This window comes from Phoenix dactylifera, unplaced genomic scaffold (assembly GCF_009389715.1).
Source record: "Phoenix dactylifera cultivar Barhee BC4 unplaced genomic scaffold, palm_55x_up_171113_PBpolish2nd_filt_p 001566F, whole genome shotgun sequence".
NCBI lineage: Eukaryota > Viridiplantae > Streptophyta > Magnoliopsida > Arecales > Arecaceae > Phoenix > Phoenix dactylifera.
The window spans coordinates 30514-51937 of record NW_024068873.1 but is presented as its reverse complement, the minus strand read 5'-3'; the positions used below and the strand labels follow the sequence as shown (position 1 = coordinate 51937).

General features: G+C 39.7%; 1 pseudogene; it reads right to left on the bottom strand.

The window, feature by feature from the left end:
• Positions 1-2721: 2721 nt before the first annotated feature.
• The window catches only part of LOC120108812, a 33654-nt pseudogene continuing 14951 nt past the window's right edge, over positions 2722-21424 (bottom strand).

Here is a 21424-nt window from a genome sequence, read left to right as displayed (position 1 = left end):
TATATTATTAATTATGTTAGATCTTACCCAGCTTCCAAGAGGAATTAGCTGGTACGATTGTACAACAGATGGCGAGGTGCCAGTTTTCTAAAATAAATATGATGGTCAACCAAAAAAAAAAATGCAGCTTGTGTCATCTCTTCGTCGACTAATATGTTGTTAATCTCCAAATTTTATTTGGAAGTTGCTTAGAATCACTTGCCCTTTTTTCATCTAAGATCTTAAAAATACCATGACACTAGAAAATCATGCCAATTTATTAGCTCGATAACTTCCATTGAAAGCTCAAGCAACTAATTAATCCACATGTATGTGTATCTTGCCACCATCCAATACAATTTATGTAAGTTAATGTTCTTGATGCCTACAAAAAAAAGAAAAATAAATTAAAAAAAACATATATTTTGATATAATCTATTTCATTATCTCTCTCTGATGGTTATTGAGAGATTGCGAGGTTATGTTCCAAAGAATATTATCTTTTTTTTCTTTTGATTAGATAAGTCCAACAATAACATAGTTTAGATGTCGTATATTGGAGTGAAGAGAAAACACATACCGTAACTTTTACGTTTTTTTTTTCAAAGTTAAAATTAAAATACATAATATTTATGTAGAGTGCATTGTTTTAATTGGTTAACATTCACGGAAGCAACATGCTTTAGAGCAAATAAACAAAACAAAACAAAAATCAATGATACATCTCAACAAAAAAAAGGAAAAAATATGGTATCATCTTAATTACATCTATTGAAATATATATTTTTGTGCTCAAGAAATCATAATATTATTCTTGATTTTTATTTTGAAGATAGATGGTAATCGTATTTAAGGAGTTTCTTTAGTTGTGTAAATACCTTAAGGAGTTTCCGATTATAGTTTAAGATACTGAGGATACACTATTCAACACTTGAATAGGATACAATCAACGAAATGAACTTTTTTTTTTAATCTTTAATGAGTGCTTTATGATGATTTGTTTTTTGCCACCCATAAAATATTTGCTTGTTCAAAACATTTGTAAAACATCTAGCACAGCTCAATCCACTCTTTGCTTGTCCTTTTCAATACACTTACTCCCTCATGCCATATTTGGCTTCAAGAAGTGAGGTCAAGAAAAGAAAAAAAAAAAAAAAAACAGAGGCAGGTCAAGTCCAATGACTTCTTATCCACTTGTTTGGATATGTTGAGCTCTTTATCCCCTTTCTAGTCTTTCCCCTCTGATTAGAGGGATTAAAGGTCTTCCAAAAAAGATAGTGCCATTTGTAGAGGTGATTAGTTTGTTTATCTAGGGCACCAATCAATTGGAGAGTATATGAAAGCAAAGAGCATCTTGCAAGGTGGGGGAAACCTACTCCATGCATTTTTCTCTTCTATTTTTTTTCGCCGGCCATGAGCCACCATTGCCATGTCAGCAATTCGACCACCTCGCAGCTCGCCACGTTGACATATTTATCGAATGCTGACATGTATGGATGATGGAGAGCGTCGATGCCAAGCTGTCGTCAGCTCGAACAAGATGCGACTCTCAAATTGGAATGAGAACCGGCATTGTTGCCTGAATGGCTGACCTAACTGGGTCCACGAACAAGCATTTAGTTGATTCGTTAGTTAAAGCATGACAGCAAATCAGCTGATAGTAATGGGTGATGAGTCACAAGATGCCCCCACAAAGATTTGCTTGACTAAAACTCTCAAAAAGTCTTGCCTCCTATTGATTCCACAAGCTACTGTCTAAAATTAACCTGTCTGACCTCCCAAGGACATGGTCGGTTGGTCACTATGGGAAGTTGGCCCCACAAAAGAATGGAGGTTGGACCCATGTTAGTCACTAGTGGCAGTGGATTGAAGAGGGGAACTAGAAGACACTGGCATTGGAGAGTTTAGAATAAACTGCTATAAAGCTGAAGTCTAAGGAGGGTATGGGTCTGGTCCTACCATCCCTATTCCTGGGCTTTTCCACTGCTAGGAACTGGTGGTATTCTTTTGCTCTGAGGGATTGATTCCATGATGGCATCATGGGATTCTGATTCCCACATGAACTCGAATTGGATATGGCTGAGCCCACAATCCCTTTCCATAGATTTCATCCAATAGAGGCTCCACCACAAGCTCCATTTTTGAAGTAAAGAAGAAATTTCATTAAGGAAAGAGTACTAGTAAGTCTTTAGCGAGATTGGAGAATAATGACTGTGATGGTCCCCATGACCATTATTGAGGCTTTCTGCCAATTTCAATCTGAAGAGCAACTATGGTCCAATAGCCTCTTGTCATGGTGGATCGTTGACCGGCGAAGCCGGCGAGATATCTCATTCATAATCTTTGATAGGTATTTTGCGATATCATCAATCATGCGAGTTGAGGTCAGCATGTGAATCACATTGGGAGAATGGATTGAATTAGATTTGAAATGACATCATTTGAGGCTAAAAATCACTAGCAGCTGCATTGCATTTTGAGTCATCATCTTGCATATTTCATTTATAAAGAAGTACTAGTAGAACACCCCTTGCTACAATATCATGATTAAATTAGAAGAATCGATGCCAAGATTATCACCAACAATGGATAAAATAGATGAAAGAAGTACCAATTCGTACAAATTTTAGTATCTAAAGAATGAATGCCCTAATTGGAAGGAAATGACTGCTAAAATGCAAATATCGGCAACAATTAAATTTTTTTCCAGCCACATCCATCAAAGGAGAAAAACACAAGGAGTTGAAAGTTGAAACCAATCCAGCAAACATGATCAAATTAATAATCAGCTATCATCATACATTTGAATGAATAAAAAATTTAGGTTTTGAGAGTAGTTTACATTTGAGTATTGATGAAAACAAAAATGCCGAAATAATGTATTTATATCTTGACCACCATCCACCTCCAGAAAAGATCACAAAAAATACAGCCGTGCTATGGTTTTTTTCGCAATGGTTGTAAGACATAATTAATAAACAATCTTCAGGCATCAGTACATGCAAGCATTCAAATCATGGATGCTCTAGGAAGCCCGTTAGGAATTGTCCATGACCTCAATAAAAGGCTAACTCTCTTTGGCATTGGTCCATGGTGGCTGCATCATGAAGAACTACCATGGAATTTCTTGCAGTCGTCAAGAAAACTATAACATGTGAAGACCCAATACAGGTGGATCAGAGACTTAGATTTGTGGCTTAGAGTTGCTTCCAAAAGCCAGCTCAAATATTTGGTTATAATCATCTACGAAGTGAACTTCAAGGCCTTCCTTCACATTGGCAGCAAGCTCATCAAAATCTCTTCTGTTAGCTGATGGGAATATGATAGTCTTCACCTCACTTCTTCTTGCAGCAATTATCTTCTCCTTTACCTGTTTGGTAGGAATGAAACTTTTAAAAACTAACAGAAAAAAACAAAGTCACAGAGCAGTAATAATACTAAATAATGGTGATTTCTGGTGTTATTTTTCAAAATAAGACTTCAGAATGATTTTTATCAAATATAGGAAGTTTGCAAATTTAGTAAAAATGTCAAGCTTTGCAGTTTCCAACTCAAAAATTCAGGCTATGACCACATGCATATAAACTCCTAGATTCAGGTATTTCTACAATGGATGGTAAATCATATAGCATATAAAGATCAAATGGACAAATATGATGAATTGAAAGACAGAGAGTATGTCGCACATCCCGTGGTTGGAAACCAAAACAAGAATAAGAAACATTAAGTCTTAAAACAATCATGAAAACAAAAAACTATGAACTTTCGATTATTATGGTCGGTCACAATGATGAATAAAGATTATGTCACAGAGATAACATACCCCACCAATTGGGAGAATCCGTCCTGTCAATGTTACTTCACCAGTCATTGCAAGTTCTTTTTTAACATGCTTTTTCATGGCAAGAGACAACATTGAGGTTATCATGGTGCACCCTGCACTTGGTCCATCCTTGGGGGTAGCACCAGCCGGCACATGCAAATGGAGCTTGGAGTCTGCAAAAAATGGATTGTCTGGTTCTTTCTGAAGCAATATTGCTCTGGCTACGGTATGAGCTATTTGCGCACTCTCCTTCATGACGTCTCCGAGCTGACCCGTCAATAGAAGTGCACCTTTCCCTTCTCCTTGCTCCACTAGGGCGGTCTCAACATACAATGTTGAACCACCCATTGCAGTCCAAGCAAGACCCATGACAACTCCTACTGGAGTCTGATCATATATACGTTCGGCATGGAATACTGGTTTGCCCACAAAATCAGCCAGGTTTGAGACATCAACTATGACCTTTTCAATCACATTATCAACTTTCACATCCTTTACATCACTTGTTTTTATATTGACCTGTAAATAGAGAAATCAATCAATTAATACATGACACAATGAATATACGGTGCATAAATATGCATATGTTAACATATATGCATACTACATTAAAGTAATTTCTATCGTCTGACTGATCCTTCCACTAATGTGAAAAAAAAAGTTTACACATAGGACTTGTAAGAAAAATCACTAGTAGGTGTCAATGTTAAACCAATTCTTACACTACAATAAAATGCATGTTTTAGTCACTTAGCTTCTCAGAATACCTTTGAATCAACGGGTTGGTCTGTTGTTGCAATACCGTCTGATGATAAGAGAGTTGGCTGCACTTTGTCAGCCTCCAACTGTTCAACAAGATGCTCATGAGAAGTTGCTTCTGATTCTTCTGTGGCAGTTCCATTAGGCTGTTCATGTAACGAGACTTCAATTGCTTGTTCAGATTCTGTTAAGGTAGTTGTTGTAGCCCTTTCGTGTGAGTTCCCATCCTCCAGTTTCTTCCCCCCTGGACCATCATCTGCAATTTGAGTAGGCTCTTCAGTAGATTTCTCTCTAAGCTGTTTGGCTCCTTGCTGAAGGCTGACTTTTAGAGATTGCTCATTTGTCACCCCTTGACGGACAAGTTGCAGAGCTATCTATATTAAAGCATAAGAATAAAATCGGTCATGAATAGGAAAAATATTCAAGGTTTTCTGAAATCAAAATATTTATTTCATTGATAGGAAAAGATGCAAATTTAAATATCTAATATACATCAATGGTCATAAAAATGCAAATGAAGGGAATGACTGAGAATTCATAGATGATAGTAATAGAAATGCATGTATGCTTATGAAACTAGTGCTTCTGCATATTTAATGGCCAGAAAACATTCAGATTAATCACTGCTAAAAGGGGAGACTTTCACAGAAAAGCTTTTGATTACAGAAATATTGACTTCCAACATCTCTCAAAGGGGTGTAAAGCCTATGACAAAATAAACTTCAATTAAGTACAACTACACCAGAAGATGCATTAATTGAAGCAATAATTTGTAAAGGAAAACATTTGTTTAATAGAAAAACATAAACAATTTGGAAAGCTACAAGTGAAAAACCACCAATTCAAATATCCTGTTAAAATAAAAATTTCAGAAAGCCAAAACTAGCAGGTCAATAATTTAACATTTCTAATTGTTTCTTTAATCCTTCCCATAATTCTCCAACTAGCACATCCGACAAGTATACCTATTTGTGAGATGACCCAAATACCCAAATGTCTTGCATAAGCAATATGCAAACTAGTTACAAAAAATCGAGGCAATTGGGTTTTTCATTGATAGGGACAACCAGCTAGACACTTTGGTCAAAACATCATAACTAGCTTGTTATGTTCATGCACGCATTCAAACCAGAACTAAATCAAAATATCACCTAGTAACAAGCATCTTGTGTTCTCATGATGCATTTCAGATTGTATACGGTGCCGTTTGAAGTTCAAAGTCATTACTAATTTTTCTGAAGAAAGCATACCGATAACATTGTGGCTCGTCATCAGAGGCAACCCAATGCTCAACAGTTATGGTTGGGATTTGCTAGCAAAACAATTACTTTGAAAATAAATAATAAAATTACGAATATTTAGATTTAAAAACTGATACTTCTTTTCTGAAGTTCTAACAACTGTGTCACAAACCTTGCGGTATATCTTCTCAATTTGCTTTTGAAGATTCCGAACACCTGCCTCTCGGCAATAATTTTCTATCAGAGCAAGAAGAGCTGCATCAGTCACTTCAACCTGGATACATTGATCAGAAATGTTAACAGAATATAAACCAATATAGCATAGATCATGTATACATGGTTAAATATGTCTGTAAAACATTCTATCAGTAGCACGAGACACTCAGCCACCACTAATCCGTGTTCACTATTACTAAATATATGTTCTAACTGATGATCCAATTACATCAGGTTAATCCTAGAAAAGCACATTCATGCTGAATGATTCAGACACTAATCTTCCTTACAGTGAAGCAATGTTCAGTCGCCTTTCTAATATAATATATAAAGACAAATGGTGAGATAAGGCGACGGCTTGAGCTTTCCACCATGATCTCCAGATGGCAAAAGCTAACGATTTAATATTGAATCACAGTTATAACTTTTAATTTTCGTAAAGGTACTCTAGTTCATGAATAACAATCTTTTGAGTGGCCTGTGAAGTGTGTCATTCGACACAACCAAGTTAGAACATTGGCCATATCAAGTGCTACCAACCAACTGGACCAACTCCTTGTAGCATCTTCTGAAATTAATTTTCCTAAGACCAGGTACCTGCTTAACCCCAAGACAAAAAACTATGAATAGAATAATTTTTGCATGGGAGCTATAGACTACTTTTTATGTTTTTATTCTCGAGTTATTTTTATTAATCAGCTAATGATCCTTAAAAGTTTACGGATTAATAATTTGAAATCCTAAATATGTAGAAAATAATTGGTATTTAAAGAATTTCTCAAGTGAATAATTCCCTTGGACAAGATTTCTACCATAACCAAATCATCTTCTCCCATCTAAATGGGGTCAGCATGTACAAAGCTAAAAATCCACCAAATCAAATACTAAGATGAAAATACAACAGGGCACAAATTCATGTAATCAGGAATTCTACAATATTTTTCAGCTCATGATAATTCAAAGGCACTGATATGCTCGTAGTGTTTATCTGTCTCATATTGTAATTGATCTGTCAAACTGCTATAATTCTCTAACCATGTAGCAGATAACATCTCAGGAGATTTACTAATCTAGAATATTTTATTTAAAAATATATTTCGATAAATCGTGATGAAATCCTGATCCCTAGTATCTATTGCAATGATCAGAATCCATTTATGAGTTGAAAAAAATATTGCTTATGCAGATGATGTGTCTCGAAGAGAGTAAATTATATGACCAGAAACAAAAGAAGAATGAGAATGTTCTCTTTCTTTTAAAGGTTTTCTTCTTTCCCCTCAGAAGGAAGAGAAGGGGGGGGGGGGGGGGGGGAGGGGGTGTTTGGGGTGGGGGTTAGTGGGAGCTGGAGGGCACCACTCCTAGGCTATGGAATCATTCATTTAGAATCATTGTTATGACTTCAGAACCATTGAAAGCTTGAACAGGTCCATTCAGTAGCTAACAGGTTGGAAAAAGAAAATTGAGTATATCAAATCAAGTAATGCAATGCTATGACAGTAACACAAACATATCAAAACCTTGCAGCATTATCAATAGAATGATAAACTTTCTTTGTTCCATCAAATATTTTGCACCAGCAAAATTGAAAGCCTTGATCCTACCATGAAGAATGTAGCTCTACTCTCTCTGACAATGATCTTCCAATACACAGACACTCACAAACACTTGTCTACAGGAACATGCGATGCATGCCCAGTATAAAAATAATAAAAAAAGAAAGAAATGTGTTGAATGATAATATAAATTCTATTTATCAATTTAAAATAGAAAAAATCAGTAAAATCTAAAATCCAAACAGTCATGAGAAATAAAAACTTTCCTAACTATACCTTCCATATTCTCATGCAATTCTCTTTCTATGCTCTGATGAGAGATATAATGAGATATTTCATATGTGAAACATAAGACCATAAGATCTAGGAAAGAGATGGAGAGGTCAAAGTATCTATCATTTTCTCTTTATTCATGAAAATTAAGTGAAAAGGGTGTTCTAATAGAAAAGGTTTCTTAAGAATAGAGAAGGAGAGATTGGACTGGTGAAGATGATTGGAGGGGGGCAGGGGGAGAGGAGGGGGGCAGGAGGACAGGAGGGCGGAGGGGAGGGGTAGAGAGAGAAGTCCTTGATACGAAAACCGAAATCAGACTGACTAACCATTTTAGAACAAGCATTTTGTTTTTCTAGTCTTTTGACAGCTCTGCTCCTCCTTCATATATGGAGAAGATCGGAACAAGTTCAGTCTCTAATCTTATTTTGACTGTAATGGAATGTGAGATGGAAAACATATTATGATTCTTTGGGAGGATGGGATTTTCATGGAATCAAAGAGGCTGCTTGTTCTCATGAATTACAATATTCTACAATTATAAAAGAATGTTTTTGATGAGATTTGGTTAGAAAATCTAATGGCAAACTTGAAAAAAATAGGCATAACCAAAGGCACAGATTTCTCTTTTTATCATGCACACAAAAAACATATATATAATCTGTTTTGAGTGGGATATTTCTTGACATGATATCAAATACAATATGCCAATTTCAGATAAATTGAAAGAAAACGGACCACTTCCAGCAACTTTTCAGGGGGACATATAGTTAACAATACGAGTGCAGTATTAATCATACTTGTTCAGATTTGATACCACAAGCTTCACGAGTAGTCTTTTCCAAATAGTCCCTTGCAATATGCATCTTTTCATCAGTGATATAACCAGCAAGAGCAATGACCTCCATTCTGTCCAAAAGAGGGTTTGGTATCATCTCAACTACGTTTGCTGTGCAAACAAACAGAACCTAAATTAATAAGCAAAATGGTGTCAGAAGATATTCTAATGGAAGAGTAATTCTGTAAATACATTCACAACTAAACTTAGCTAAGATATCTGAATGCAAATAAAATTGCAACATTAGGACATGGAGAGAAGTGACAGAAGATATTCTGGAAATAACTGAAATGACAATTAGATTTTCATGTATGCATGGGTATGCATGTGTGCACGTGCATGTGCCCGTGATACTCCCATGCCAAATGCAACACACATACACCCTTGTGGAAAGCACGTGATGAGACATTGAAGTTGAAACTCAAATAGATCATCAATAGCATAAGCACTTAAAGTAAGTAAATCAAATGATTTTCGATGTTAATTATGTATCAAATTATCACAACATGGATAGTAAATTAGTAATCAAAGTAGCATTTGGCTTGAGTCTAATGTTAGGGTGAAAAATCTCTAACCAATTGAATTTAGATACCCATGCTTTTAGAGGTGATGAACAAATTGCAATTTAAATTTCTGTTCCTGGATGTTGGCAGTAGGGACAACCATATATGTTATGGCTTAGATGTATCATATACATGCTATACAGTAGATCTTATACAAGTCCACTGCCGGAACACATGGATGATTTTATTCACCAGATGGTAGTTCTATTTGACCCACGGTCAGTCTAGTAAATACTAGTGCGCATTGGCATATGGAATGGATTTCTTTAATATTTTAATACATATTCAATATGTGGTCATTACAAATAATGTGTGCAAAGCGCACACTGTGAGTAAAGATGCTACATGGTAGAGCCAAAGTTCTTACTTGACTGCTGAAAAATAATCAGTAATCTAGATGGTATATCTCATTCTGCATTGCAGTAACATATCTTTTCACACTGGTCCAAGCATCAGCACAATACGACATATATATATATATATAAGCACCATAGGGGTACGAAAGATACTTATTGTCTCACCGACTTATAGATCTGTGCCATTTGCAAAAGTTCAAAAGCTTTGAACTTATAAATGCCTTACATGCATAATGTCTATTTCAACTCTCTCTCTCTCTCTCTCTCTCTCTTATATTTATGTTTATATTTATATAAACTGATTAGGCTTCTCGCCACAAATTTATGTAGCATAAATTCCATACGAATTGTCAATTATATGTTTCTGCTAGTATAAAATTGTTATTTTAAAAAAAAAGAAAAAAAAATCTTTTTTCAGATTCTCTCTTATCCAGATCATGCATCCTACCACAATCTGCCCAACTTGTTCACAACCTTCAAACACCACCATGGCACCTCCTACCAACAGTTGCTGTAAGTCACGGCCATTTACTCCCCTCACTCTCTTTGGCTGCTGTTCCACCCCACCCCCTCCTATCCCCACGAAAGCTCTCCAGCTAAAAGGTGGAGGGAGGTGGTAGGGAAAAAAGGGTTGGTGGGCTGGATGGCATAGTAGGAGTAACTAAAAGGACTTGTAGTCATTGATGGCAGTCATGGGTAGGTGGAGACTTAAAACAGACCTAAAATTTTCGGTGTGAGAAGGAACAGGACATCTTTTACAAGAAATTCAAATCTACCAAACTAATCGGATCTCAAAGTATTTCAAGCATCTACTGACCTATGTGATTGAAAATTTAATTCTATTTTAGAAGATAAAAAAATCAAAGACCTTTCCAAAAAGAATTCCTACTTTCCAAAAAAGAAATCCTACTTGCTATTCTGTTAAATTCCACTGATTCATGTCATTGAATTTTTTTTCCCTCCCTTATGACTTTCAAGCTATGGAAGACTACACATTAGATGGTACAGTGGCAATGGCATCTAATATTACCTTGCAGATTGTTTTTGAATATAAAAAAAAAAGCTCTTTTCCCCTTTGTAAGTCCTTTTTCTAGTGTTACACGTCATAGAAACGCTGAAAGAGCATCATTCAGTATAAGCATCCAAATTACCCAGAATAGAAATTGAGGACAGAATTTGTTTAATTATTATAAATATTTGATCATCATATGAGCTAGCTAATGCTCAGATCTTGTGGGGTAGGTTTCAACACTTCAAAGAACTAATAAATGTTCCAGTAAGAAATAACTGCCTGTTGCAAAAAAAAAAAAAGAGTAAAAATTGGACAATGAATGGTATAGATGCGAAGCGTATTTTACCGATCATGGTGCCAAGCTCAACTTTGTGGTCAACAACCCTATTTTAGAAAATTAAAGTCCTTCTAGCAAAGAAGACTCATACCTTTAAAATGGGAGACATCCTTTGTTCCAATAAGTATGACTCTTCTTAAACAGAACTTTTATCTTCAAACAACAATGGGTTTTTCTTTGGCATCCAGTACAGTTCTTATTTCCAAAAAAAAGTTACATTCCTGACCACACAGGTCAAGAACTCGGGATTATCATTTGTGAAATAGTTTTCACATCTATAAAATCACTGCCTATTTAATAATATACAGATTCCAATTTCACACTGTTCATTATTTAATATCTCTATGTTATTTAAAATTATATATATTCTGATTCAGAATGTGCATCTTTTCTCTCTGAAATATTTATTAGTACTTCAAATTGCTGAAAGATAACATGTGAGGTCCAAGACATAACAGCCTGTATGACAACCGATTCTATAAGTTGTGTCATCAATTTTTATTTTGAAAGATCTGTATGAATTCTAGATATCATTCCACTAGGCCCAACTCATATGTAAGTTGGTTTCCATACCATACTACTATTTCATGAATTTGATGAAACTAAGCAGACAGGTAGGTGATTTTTTTTTCCTTTTATTTTTTGGTGTGTGTGTGTGTGTGTGTGTGTGTGTGTGTGTGGCGGAGGGGGGGGTCTAGAGCAACTTAAAAATAAAAAGAAAAAAGGGTCTATATTCTGAACCACATAGGTCATGAACACAGAACTATCATCAAGAAGAGCATGGTCCGTTTCTTTCCCATAGCATCATTCTCTACTATTTTCATATGATAGATATAAGTGATCTTTACAAGAAATCTATTAGGTTATACTGAAATGTGATTACAGAAAAAGCACATGTCAAGCATGCTTTCTGTTTAAATAGAATCAGAACACCCATCTTTGCATTCTCATTTGCTCTATAAACAATGTCAAAATTCAAGAAACAAACTGCTTAGTGAACCTGTAAGCTAGAATTTGCATCCGAACAGAACAAGATAAGCATGACAATTGAAAAGGTGAATGTCAAATGTCACGCCCCGAGCCCGAGGCGCGGCAGACGCCGCACGCCCGCACGGCGGGCCGCACAGGCGTGCAAGGCATCGGATCATATCAAAGCAGATACAGATATTCAAAACTGACTTAATTATTTAAATTGTTCAAAAGCGGACTTACAAAATTTCAAAATAGCATATGCCAATATAATTCAAATGTCAAAACTAAACTAACTAAAATGTCAATAACTGAAGAATCATCGGAAACTCTAACGCACTCCCCAATCCCGTGCGATCAAGCCTCTGGATCTGAAAAATGAAGAAAACAGAATAATGAGCTACACTAGCTCAGTAAGCAACAAAATACCCCAGAGTGGGGTCAGAGCATATCAGATCAAAATACAGGATAATGTCTGGAATAAATCATAAATAACATCGTTTTGTTGTTTTCAAAACTTATTATCATTTTTCCAAAAATATGATATCAGAATCTCAACATGATAGGCTACGGCCACGTAACCCAGTGGCATGGGTTGCACAAAGTGCCAAATCCACTATTTTTATCCACCGATGGCAGCCGGTGTTGCACAAAAGTGCCAAATCCACTATATTTACCCACCGATGGCAGCCGGTGTCCAGAAACCACTATTCTAATCACCGGTGGCACGGTGTCGAAACCGGTTCCTCACAGATTACAAGTCGACAGGTCCAACGTATAATCCCCATTGGCGGGGCCAGAACAGAACAGAACAGATCATAGCCATGCTGAGAATACATATATATAAAAACAGATTTCATAAATTTTCCAGTCATAGTTTACGGATTTCAAAGCATAATTTTCAGAAATTTAACATGCCAGACCCATTTTACTAAATGCAAAACATATATCAAAACATAATCAGTTTATTAAATAATTTAGAAATCACACTCGAAGTATTAAGTTACTTACCTCTTCTCGCTTAATCCCTACTTCAGATAGGCGGATCAGGTTCACCTGTTTAAATTTAATTAATTCCTTGTTAATTTTAGAACTAAACAAAATCTAAAAATAATTCTATTGGACACGGCTCAATAGGGCCCAGAGTTGGCCCATAATAGGCATGGCCCGATAGGGCCCATATTGGACACGACCCAATGGGCCCGCATAGACCTGGCCCAATAGGGCACCCAAAGTTGGTCTCTAATGGATTATTTATGCAACACAATTCATTGCAGGGACTAATACTTAATTACAGGGTACTGTTCTATAATAAAACTTTAGTGGAGGGACCAATCAAATATATTTGGAGAGCCTTATGTAAGAATCTTTCTTATAGGGACCAAACATAAATTACAGAATACCCTTTTGTGAAATAATATACTGTCAAGGGCTTAATTGCAAAACTCCATTTAGTGGCCAAATGGGTTCGGGTTTCGAGTTTTGGGTTTCGGGATCGGGTTCAAGTTCCGGGCTCGGGTCTGAACTGGGTTTCGGATTTCGGGTCTGGACTGGGTTTCATTATTATTATTATTTTTTTTTTTTCAGGTTCCAACTGGGCCCATGTTGGGCCCACAGTGAACTGGGCCTTAGCCCAGCTCGGCCCACATGGGCCTTCTTCTTCCCCAACGTCCCCCCCACGGCAGGGGAAAACCGCGAGGGAGAGCGGAAGAGGAAGGGGCGGCGGGGTGGCCGGAGGCCACCCCTCGGTCGATGGCCAGCCGGCCGCCTTGGCGGCCGACGGCCGTTGCAGTGGCCAACGGGGAGGAGAAGCAACCGAGATGATCTCGGTTGCTGGGGCTGAAACAGAGAGAAAAAATCGATGCTTTTGGCAATAGAACGAAGGCAAGGAGGAGGGCTTACCGGCGGTGGCAGAGGCGGCGGAGCAAGGTCTCAGCTCGGTCCGGCAGCTAGCAACGGCGGCGGCGCTCGAAACCGAGGGGGGCGGATCTCAGAACAGGGGATGGCCGCGAGGGGATCCGGATGGCGCTCGGTCGGGAAGGCACGCCGGTCACCAAGGAGAGGAGGAGGAAAGAAGGGAGAGGAAGCGGAGGAGACGGATGAGAGGGAGGAGGGCTCGGAGGTGCTCTTACGAAGAGGAAGATGGGGGTTTTATTGCCCCATTTCAACGGCTCCCCGCCGCGATTTTCACGGCGGTGGAGCGAGATCAACGGCCGCTCTTGCGGCCGCGGGGTGGACGCGGACCCTCCGCGGTGCCGCCGCGTCCTCGTGCCCGAAGAAGTCGGAGGGGATCGCGTCTGCGATCCCCTGTTCTGCCCCTTCCAAAAGAGGAAGACGGGGCTGAAGTCGGCTGGGGCTTCCAAAACTCTGATACCAGGGTGTGAGGCCCAATAGTCCCACATCGGAAAGACTCGTTCCAGAGCCTGGGCATATGAGGCGGGTGTCTCCAAATCCTGCAGACGCGTTTTGGGTGGAAAACAAAATCGGGGAGGGGTGAAGGACGCTTGCGTGAAGCCCCAGAACCGGACAATATCTGGCAGGGGAGCCCCGTGTTCCCCCCTCATGTGGTCCCCACGTGGGCACTAGGTGCCTCACGTGCCTCGCAGAGGCAGGGGCGTGACATTTGGTATCAGAGCCGAGGACGGCTCTTGTCCGATGGTGGGAAGGGTGTGAGGCCCAATAGTCCCACATCGGAAAGACTCGTTCCAGAGCCTGGGCATATGAGGCGGGTGTCTCCAAATCCTGCAGACGCGTTTTGGGTGGAAAACAAAACCGGGGAGGGGTGAAGGACGCTTGCGTGAAGCCCCAGAACCGGACAATATCTGGCAGGGGAGCCCCGTGTTCCCCCCTCATGTGGTCCCCACGTGGGCACTAGGTGCCTCACGTGCCTCGCAGAGGCAGGGGCGTGACATCAAATATGACAACCAAAAATTTGCACTGATGGAATAAAGTAATGAGCATGTTCATATTTATCTAAATTAAGAAGCTAGGAAAAAAAGCACTCGTGCATGTTCAGATTGGGATTACATGCCGCTATAAAACATCACTTACAAATGTACTATAGCATAATACAATAAAAATCCTATTGCTAATTAGCCTCGATGATACAATTCAAACATTTGGGGGGTATAAAAATGCCAGAAGACACCAATATTTGGATTAGTAATACAACTATACAATACTATCACCAGAAGAATAACCATGGAATGCCGTACCGGCCCGTACCGGCCGGTACGGGCCGGTACGTACCGGTCCGGTCCTAGACCGGTACCGGAACGGATAAAAAACCGGTATTTCCCGGTTTTTTATCCGAACCGGCCGGTACGGGTGCGTACCGGCCGGTACGGGCCCGTACCGGCCGGTTCGGGCCGGTGCGAACCGGCCGGTTCGCATCGGTACGATTTTTTTTTTTTTTAGAACCACAGCGCCGCGCGCTGTGGTTTTTGAAACCACCGGTACCGGCCGGTACGGACCGGACCAGACCGGTACCGTACCGGTCCGGCCGGCCACCGGTACGCCGACCGGTACCGGTACGGCGGACCTTGAGAATAACCAACATATCAGACCGCTATTTTATAACCAACATACAATATTTTGTCCATAATACCTCAAAAACTGGAAATGCATAGACTAAAGAGTGTAAGCCTATATGGAGGCTCCCAAGGAAAAAGGTACAAATCTAAATTTTGAACAATGATCTTTTAGAAGTTCTAGATCCCTTTGTAGCCACATAGGACATTACTCAAACTATCTCCATTTACTAAGATTGGACTGCTGGAAAATCTATGCCCAAAATAACAGTGGTTAAAAAACAGTGCTCACCAGGGAGAGTTTGTTCCGTTATGATTTTCAAAAATTATCTCCATCATATTGCTAGCATCTAGTTAGTTTGCTCTAACCTTTTTACTCTTTTGCACAATAACATGCTTTATAGATATATTAAAGATGGATATATATTGACTAGCTAGTTTAAAAAATAATGCCATCATTTTCATGATATATATCTCTTGTGACTCCCATCCATTTCATTGTCCAATGTGAGCAATTTTATGTAAACATTTATGCGGATCGGACATGGGCCGTAGTGTTCAAGCACATGTTCATGAGATGCATAATTATATTTGTCCCTTCAACCATGTAAGATTTGCCAAAGTCTTGCTTCAAATAAATCACATGCTCATGTAACAAGCTTCTGCACTCCACTCACAGGTATTAGATTGATATGAAATATATAATCAACATACCATCAATACTTGGACCCGATAAACATGAAAATTTAAAATAGTGAAGTCCAAGAATTCTTCACAGCAGCAGTGGCTCACCTTGGATAAGTCAATAGGAACATCAAGAAAATGGTCAAGAAAGTTCGCGTTTTGCTCGGGGTCTAGAAGCTCTAACAAAGCACTTGCTGGATCACCAGCATGTCCCTTCCCCAACTGTCACATGATAAATCACCAGAAAAGTTGGAAACATCAAATGTCATCACAATTCACAAGATCATGAGGAAGCTTAATCCCGTAAACTCGAACTAGTGCAAAAATTGATGCATCAAAATCATCACTAAATTACAACAGGTTATGTAAAGCATATTAATACCTTGTCAATCTCATCTATGAGAACTAGAGGATTAGATGTTCCCACATTTTTCAGGCATTGCACCATCTTTCCTGGCATTGCACCAACATAGGTGCGCCTATGACCCTGGATAAAGGTTATAATGATCACAAATGAGTTTCAGATAGGCAAAACCCCACACTGTTTATAAGCTAAAGCATCAATATTGATTCCGAGATGTAGACATCAAAATGACTTAGTCGCTGTACCTTAATTTCAGCTACATCAGCCAAGCCTCCTACAGAAAATCTATAAAACCTTCTATTCAATGCTCGTGCCATTGAATGACCAACGCTGGTTTTACCAACTCCAGGAGGCCCAGAGAGACATATAATTTTGCCTGCAAACAGAAAATAATGATCTTGTTAAGATATGTTGTGTATGAATAGTAGAATTAGAAAACAAACATCAGCCAACTGAATACCATTGATTAGTCCTAATACGTTATCAGTCAAGCACACAAGGCATGTACAGCTAAATTTTATCTCTTAGTGTGTGCCGTAAGATGAATTCTTGCACAGGGCAGAGAAGGGAAAAAAGAACACTAACCACATGCAACCAGGTATAATGTTAAGGACAAAATGTGGACATGTGGTTTGCCTAGATTTGCTTGTTTTCCAATTGAACTGAATTATATTGAACCTTCACTATAGAAGTTAAGTATTTATTCAAGTCACCATTCTCATGGGGATAAAACATGGCAACCTTATAAGCCCCAGCATTCTGACATAATAACACATTTTCTTTCAAAAGAAGTGCATAAAACAATTACTTCATGAAACATCAGGACCAATATTAAAAGCCCAGGTGAGAAGATATAGTTGAAAATCGTAATATAAAGGTTAAATCCATATCCATCATCTTGATCAAAAAGTTTTAGCAAGTGTATCCATGACCAAGTATTATCAAAAAATTGATAACCAGGTGTCATCCAGCTGCTGGGGTTTGATGCAGAAACACCAGTCATAGCAAAAACGTTGGGAAAAAAACCACAGCAATCAATTAGGAGATGACAATAATTTAGGAAACAAAAAGGTAAAGAATAAATGTGGTAACCAAAAGAAAGCTAGTACACATAAAGCTGTAAACCAACCTTGCGAGGTCCCCCTTAATTTTCCAACAGCTATAAATTCTAATATTCTCTCTTTAACATCAGATAAACCATAATGATCTTCATCTAAAATTTTTTGTGCATGTTGGATGTCGAAGTTTTCATCACTGCAGTGATTGAAAACCATGAAGATTAAGCTCAATTCATTAGCAGTCTAATGAATTTCTCTAAAATGATTCAAATCGGATGTTTAAATACAGTACCTGTAGTTTCCCCAAGGTAATGCAGTAAGCCAATCAAGATAATTACGAGTCACATTGAACTCGCTAGAACTAGCTTCCAGCAGCTGAAGCTTGTTAAGCTCTTCTTCTATTACTTGCAAGACATGAGGAGGACACTGCTTGTTTTTTGGTTCAAGTCTTTCCCTGAACTTTGCTGCAGCAAAGAAAAAGAATACAAAATCACCTTGTCTTAAATACTTATATAAACATAAATATCCTCCATATATTCAATGAGATATCCCGCTAAAGAAAAGTACATCCAGAACTAACCAGTCAATGCTGATTTGTCATCTGTCTCCAAACCCAGCTCCTGGATCAAAGTAAAAAAGTGAATTCTTCATGTCTAAAGTTCTGATGAAGGTCAATGAAATCAACTTAACAAGCAATGAAAAAAGTATCAAAGTTCCCACTTCCCAGTGATATAACATGATGATAATACTCCAGTTATTGTTAAAGTAATGAAGGGGGGATAGAAGTTTAGGCCTTGTCTATCTTGGACAAGATTAAAGACACAAGTTCATTTTTGTTATATTCACCATCATTTTCTTTTATTTATCCAAAAACAGAACTAATAAGAATTGTCACGCCCCCGAAACCCATCACCCGGGTCCGGCACGCGACCGGCCGCATGATCCCTAGAGCAATGCCCTAAAGATCATGCAAGGCCTATGATAAACAACAATTCAAATAATTCCAATAATTCCAATAAATGCCAAAATCAAAGATTAATGGAATTCAATCAAATCCAGCTATAATGTACTGATTTATTACATAATTTCAAATGTCCATAAATCAAAGATAAATTGACTTCTAACTATCTAGCAGTCTGAATCCAGATCGAGCTCACTTCTTGTCCCATCCGACAGATTCTACGAATCCAGTGCCTCTGAAAAAAAATGTAAGTGTAGTATGAGCTTTTCCAGCCCAGTAAGAATCCCAACAGCCACACACAACAAAATCATAAAATAATCAAGTATCAAAATATATATCATTTCATCATTTCAAAAGCTCAACAAACAACAAATATATGTAATCAGTACATATACACAAATTCTTTTTCACATTATGTGATCCATTCCCGTATTACTCAAATTCCAAAGTTTTCAAACTTTTCATTTCTGGCGTTGGACTAACCAAGATCATGTCCCAGTCCAAGACTGTACAAATCCCACGCATAAGCTCGTGGCAGCTATCCCACGCGTAAGCCCGTGGAGGCTATCCCACGCATCAGCTCGTGGCCGCTATCCGTAAGCCCGTGGAGGCTATCCCACGCGTAAGCCCGTGGAGGCTATCCCACGCATCAGCTCGTGGCCGCTATCCGTAAGCCCGTGGAGGCTATCCCACGCGTAAGCCCGTGGAGGCTATCCCACGCATCAGCTCGTGGCCGCTATCCGTAAGCCTGTGTAGGCTATCCCACGCATCAGCTCGTGGCCGCTATCTCATGACAAGGTTAGTCCAACCCATATTACATGTCTAGTTTTACATGTTCGATCACATTCCCATCACATCACATATTTTCATAAATTTTCAAAAATATGTTATTTCTTCCCAAATGAATATATCTCAATATATTCATTAAAAACAACATGCACGCCTCATAGGTGCCGCATCAACACATAAACAATAACAACATAATAATGAAAATATGTTGATAAACATTCATCTCATATGTGTCATATCAGCTCACAAGCAATAACAACACAACCGTAAAATAAATCCAACCAAAATGTCAATATATGCATAGAAGTGCTCAGATGTAGGGATTCTTACAGAAATTGTAGACTGACTCAAACACAGTCCGAATCACAACCTACGCGCTGGGGTGCTGAGTCCCCTGATCAAAACCTCCTGGCACCGCTGTCTCCTCCCCTACAGCATCAATCACAAATCACAAACTAAATCATTTAATATTAAAATATTCTGAACTATAATTCTCATCTGCTATGGGGTCCATCACCAGGTCCCCAAACATCTCAATCCCTCCAGATCTAGGGCAATCGGGGTGGCCCGACTCCCACTCCGTACCACCGGCCCATGTCGTCGCCAGCCGTGGCCGCTGCCACGCCGGCGACGATGGCCAGTCCCGATGAAAAGACCAAAAGAAGGGTGGATGATAGAGAAGGGTTCTTCCTCCACCTCTTTGGTCCAAGGGCAACAGTCGGGGTGGCTGTGCCCTCACCTCCCCACCCTCGACCACCATTGGCCGAACCATCGCCGGCCGCCCCTGCTGCAGTCGCCGGCGATGGTAACCGGCTAAGAGAAAGAGAGAGGAAGAAGTCTCTTCCTCTTCTTCTTTTTCTTCTTCTCTTATTACTATTATTATATTATTATTTTCCCTCCTTTTTCTTCTTCTTCTTCTTCTCCTTCTTCTTCTTTCCAACCGACACAGACCCCTCCCCCTTCCTCCATTTCTTCCACGAAAGGCCACCGTGATGGTGGCTCGGCCCCCAACCGACGACAACGACCGTGGCTCTCACCGTCGTCACCGGCCGGCGGCCAACCGACGAGAGGAAGAGGGAAAGGGGATGGGATCACGAGGGAGAGAGCCTCAGATCCACACTTCCCATCTTCCGTTAACCCTAGAAATCCCCCCTCAACCAACCCACACCAACACGGCCAACCCCATCGCCATAGATTCCGGCCAATCCCGGCGGCCGGTGGTGGCGAAATCCAAAAGAAAGGGGCCGAAACAGGGGTACCCTGTTTCGGATCCCTCTTCGACGGCTTCACCGGCCAAATCTCCAATCCAACACCTCCCAAAATTCAGAAATGGAACGCAAAGGAAGGGAACCAAGCTTACCTCGGTCCGGCGGCGTGCTCCGGCGACCTTTCCGGCGAGAGATGGGTGGAAGAATCCGTGAGCAACCCGGATTAAAAAAAAAATCACCGAAGAAAAGAGGAGGGTTTCCCCGCGGCCGGCCGGATCTCGGGTCTCCGGCGCTCGTCTCCTCTCCGGTGTCGCCTCTCCAAGCCGCCGCCGCCGTCGTCCCCCCCTTCTTCCCCCTCTCTTCCACGATCGTGCCCTAGGCACGATCGTGATAAGGGGGTTGGGCCCGGTCTTTTCGGGCCGGCCCAACCGCCCCTTTTTTTTTGTTTTCTTTTTTTTTTTTTTTTTTTTTTCCTATTTTGGGGGTTTTACATTCTCCCCTCCTAAAAAAAATTTCGTCCGCGAAATTAATGTACCTGGAATACCAAAGAGTTGAGGATGTTTGGCTTTTATTTCTTCTTCGAGCTCCCAAGTGGCCTCTCTTTCGGAGTGGTTGCTCCATTGCACCTTTACATAAGGAATGGTCCGACGTCGCAACACTTGATCTTTTCTGTCCACAATCCGTACCGGGTACTCATCATAAGTCAGATCCTCATGCAGACTTATAGGCTCAAAATCTACCACATGGTTCGGGTCCGAAATATATTTCCTCAGCATTGAAACATGAAATACATTATGCACACTTGATAAAGCTGGTGGTAAAGCCAAACGATATGCCACTTCTCCAACTCTGTCCAAAATCTCGAACGGACCAACAAACCTAGGGCTCAATTTGCCACGAATTCCGAACCTCAT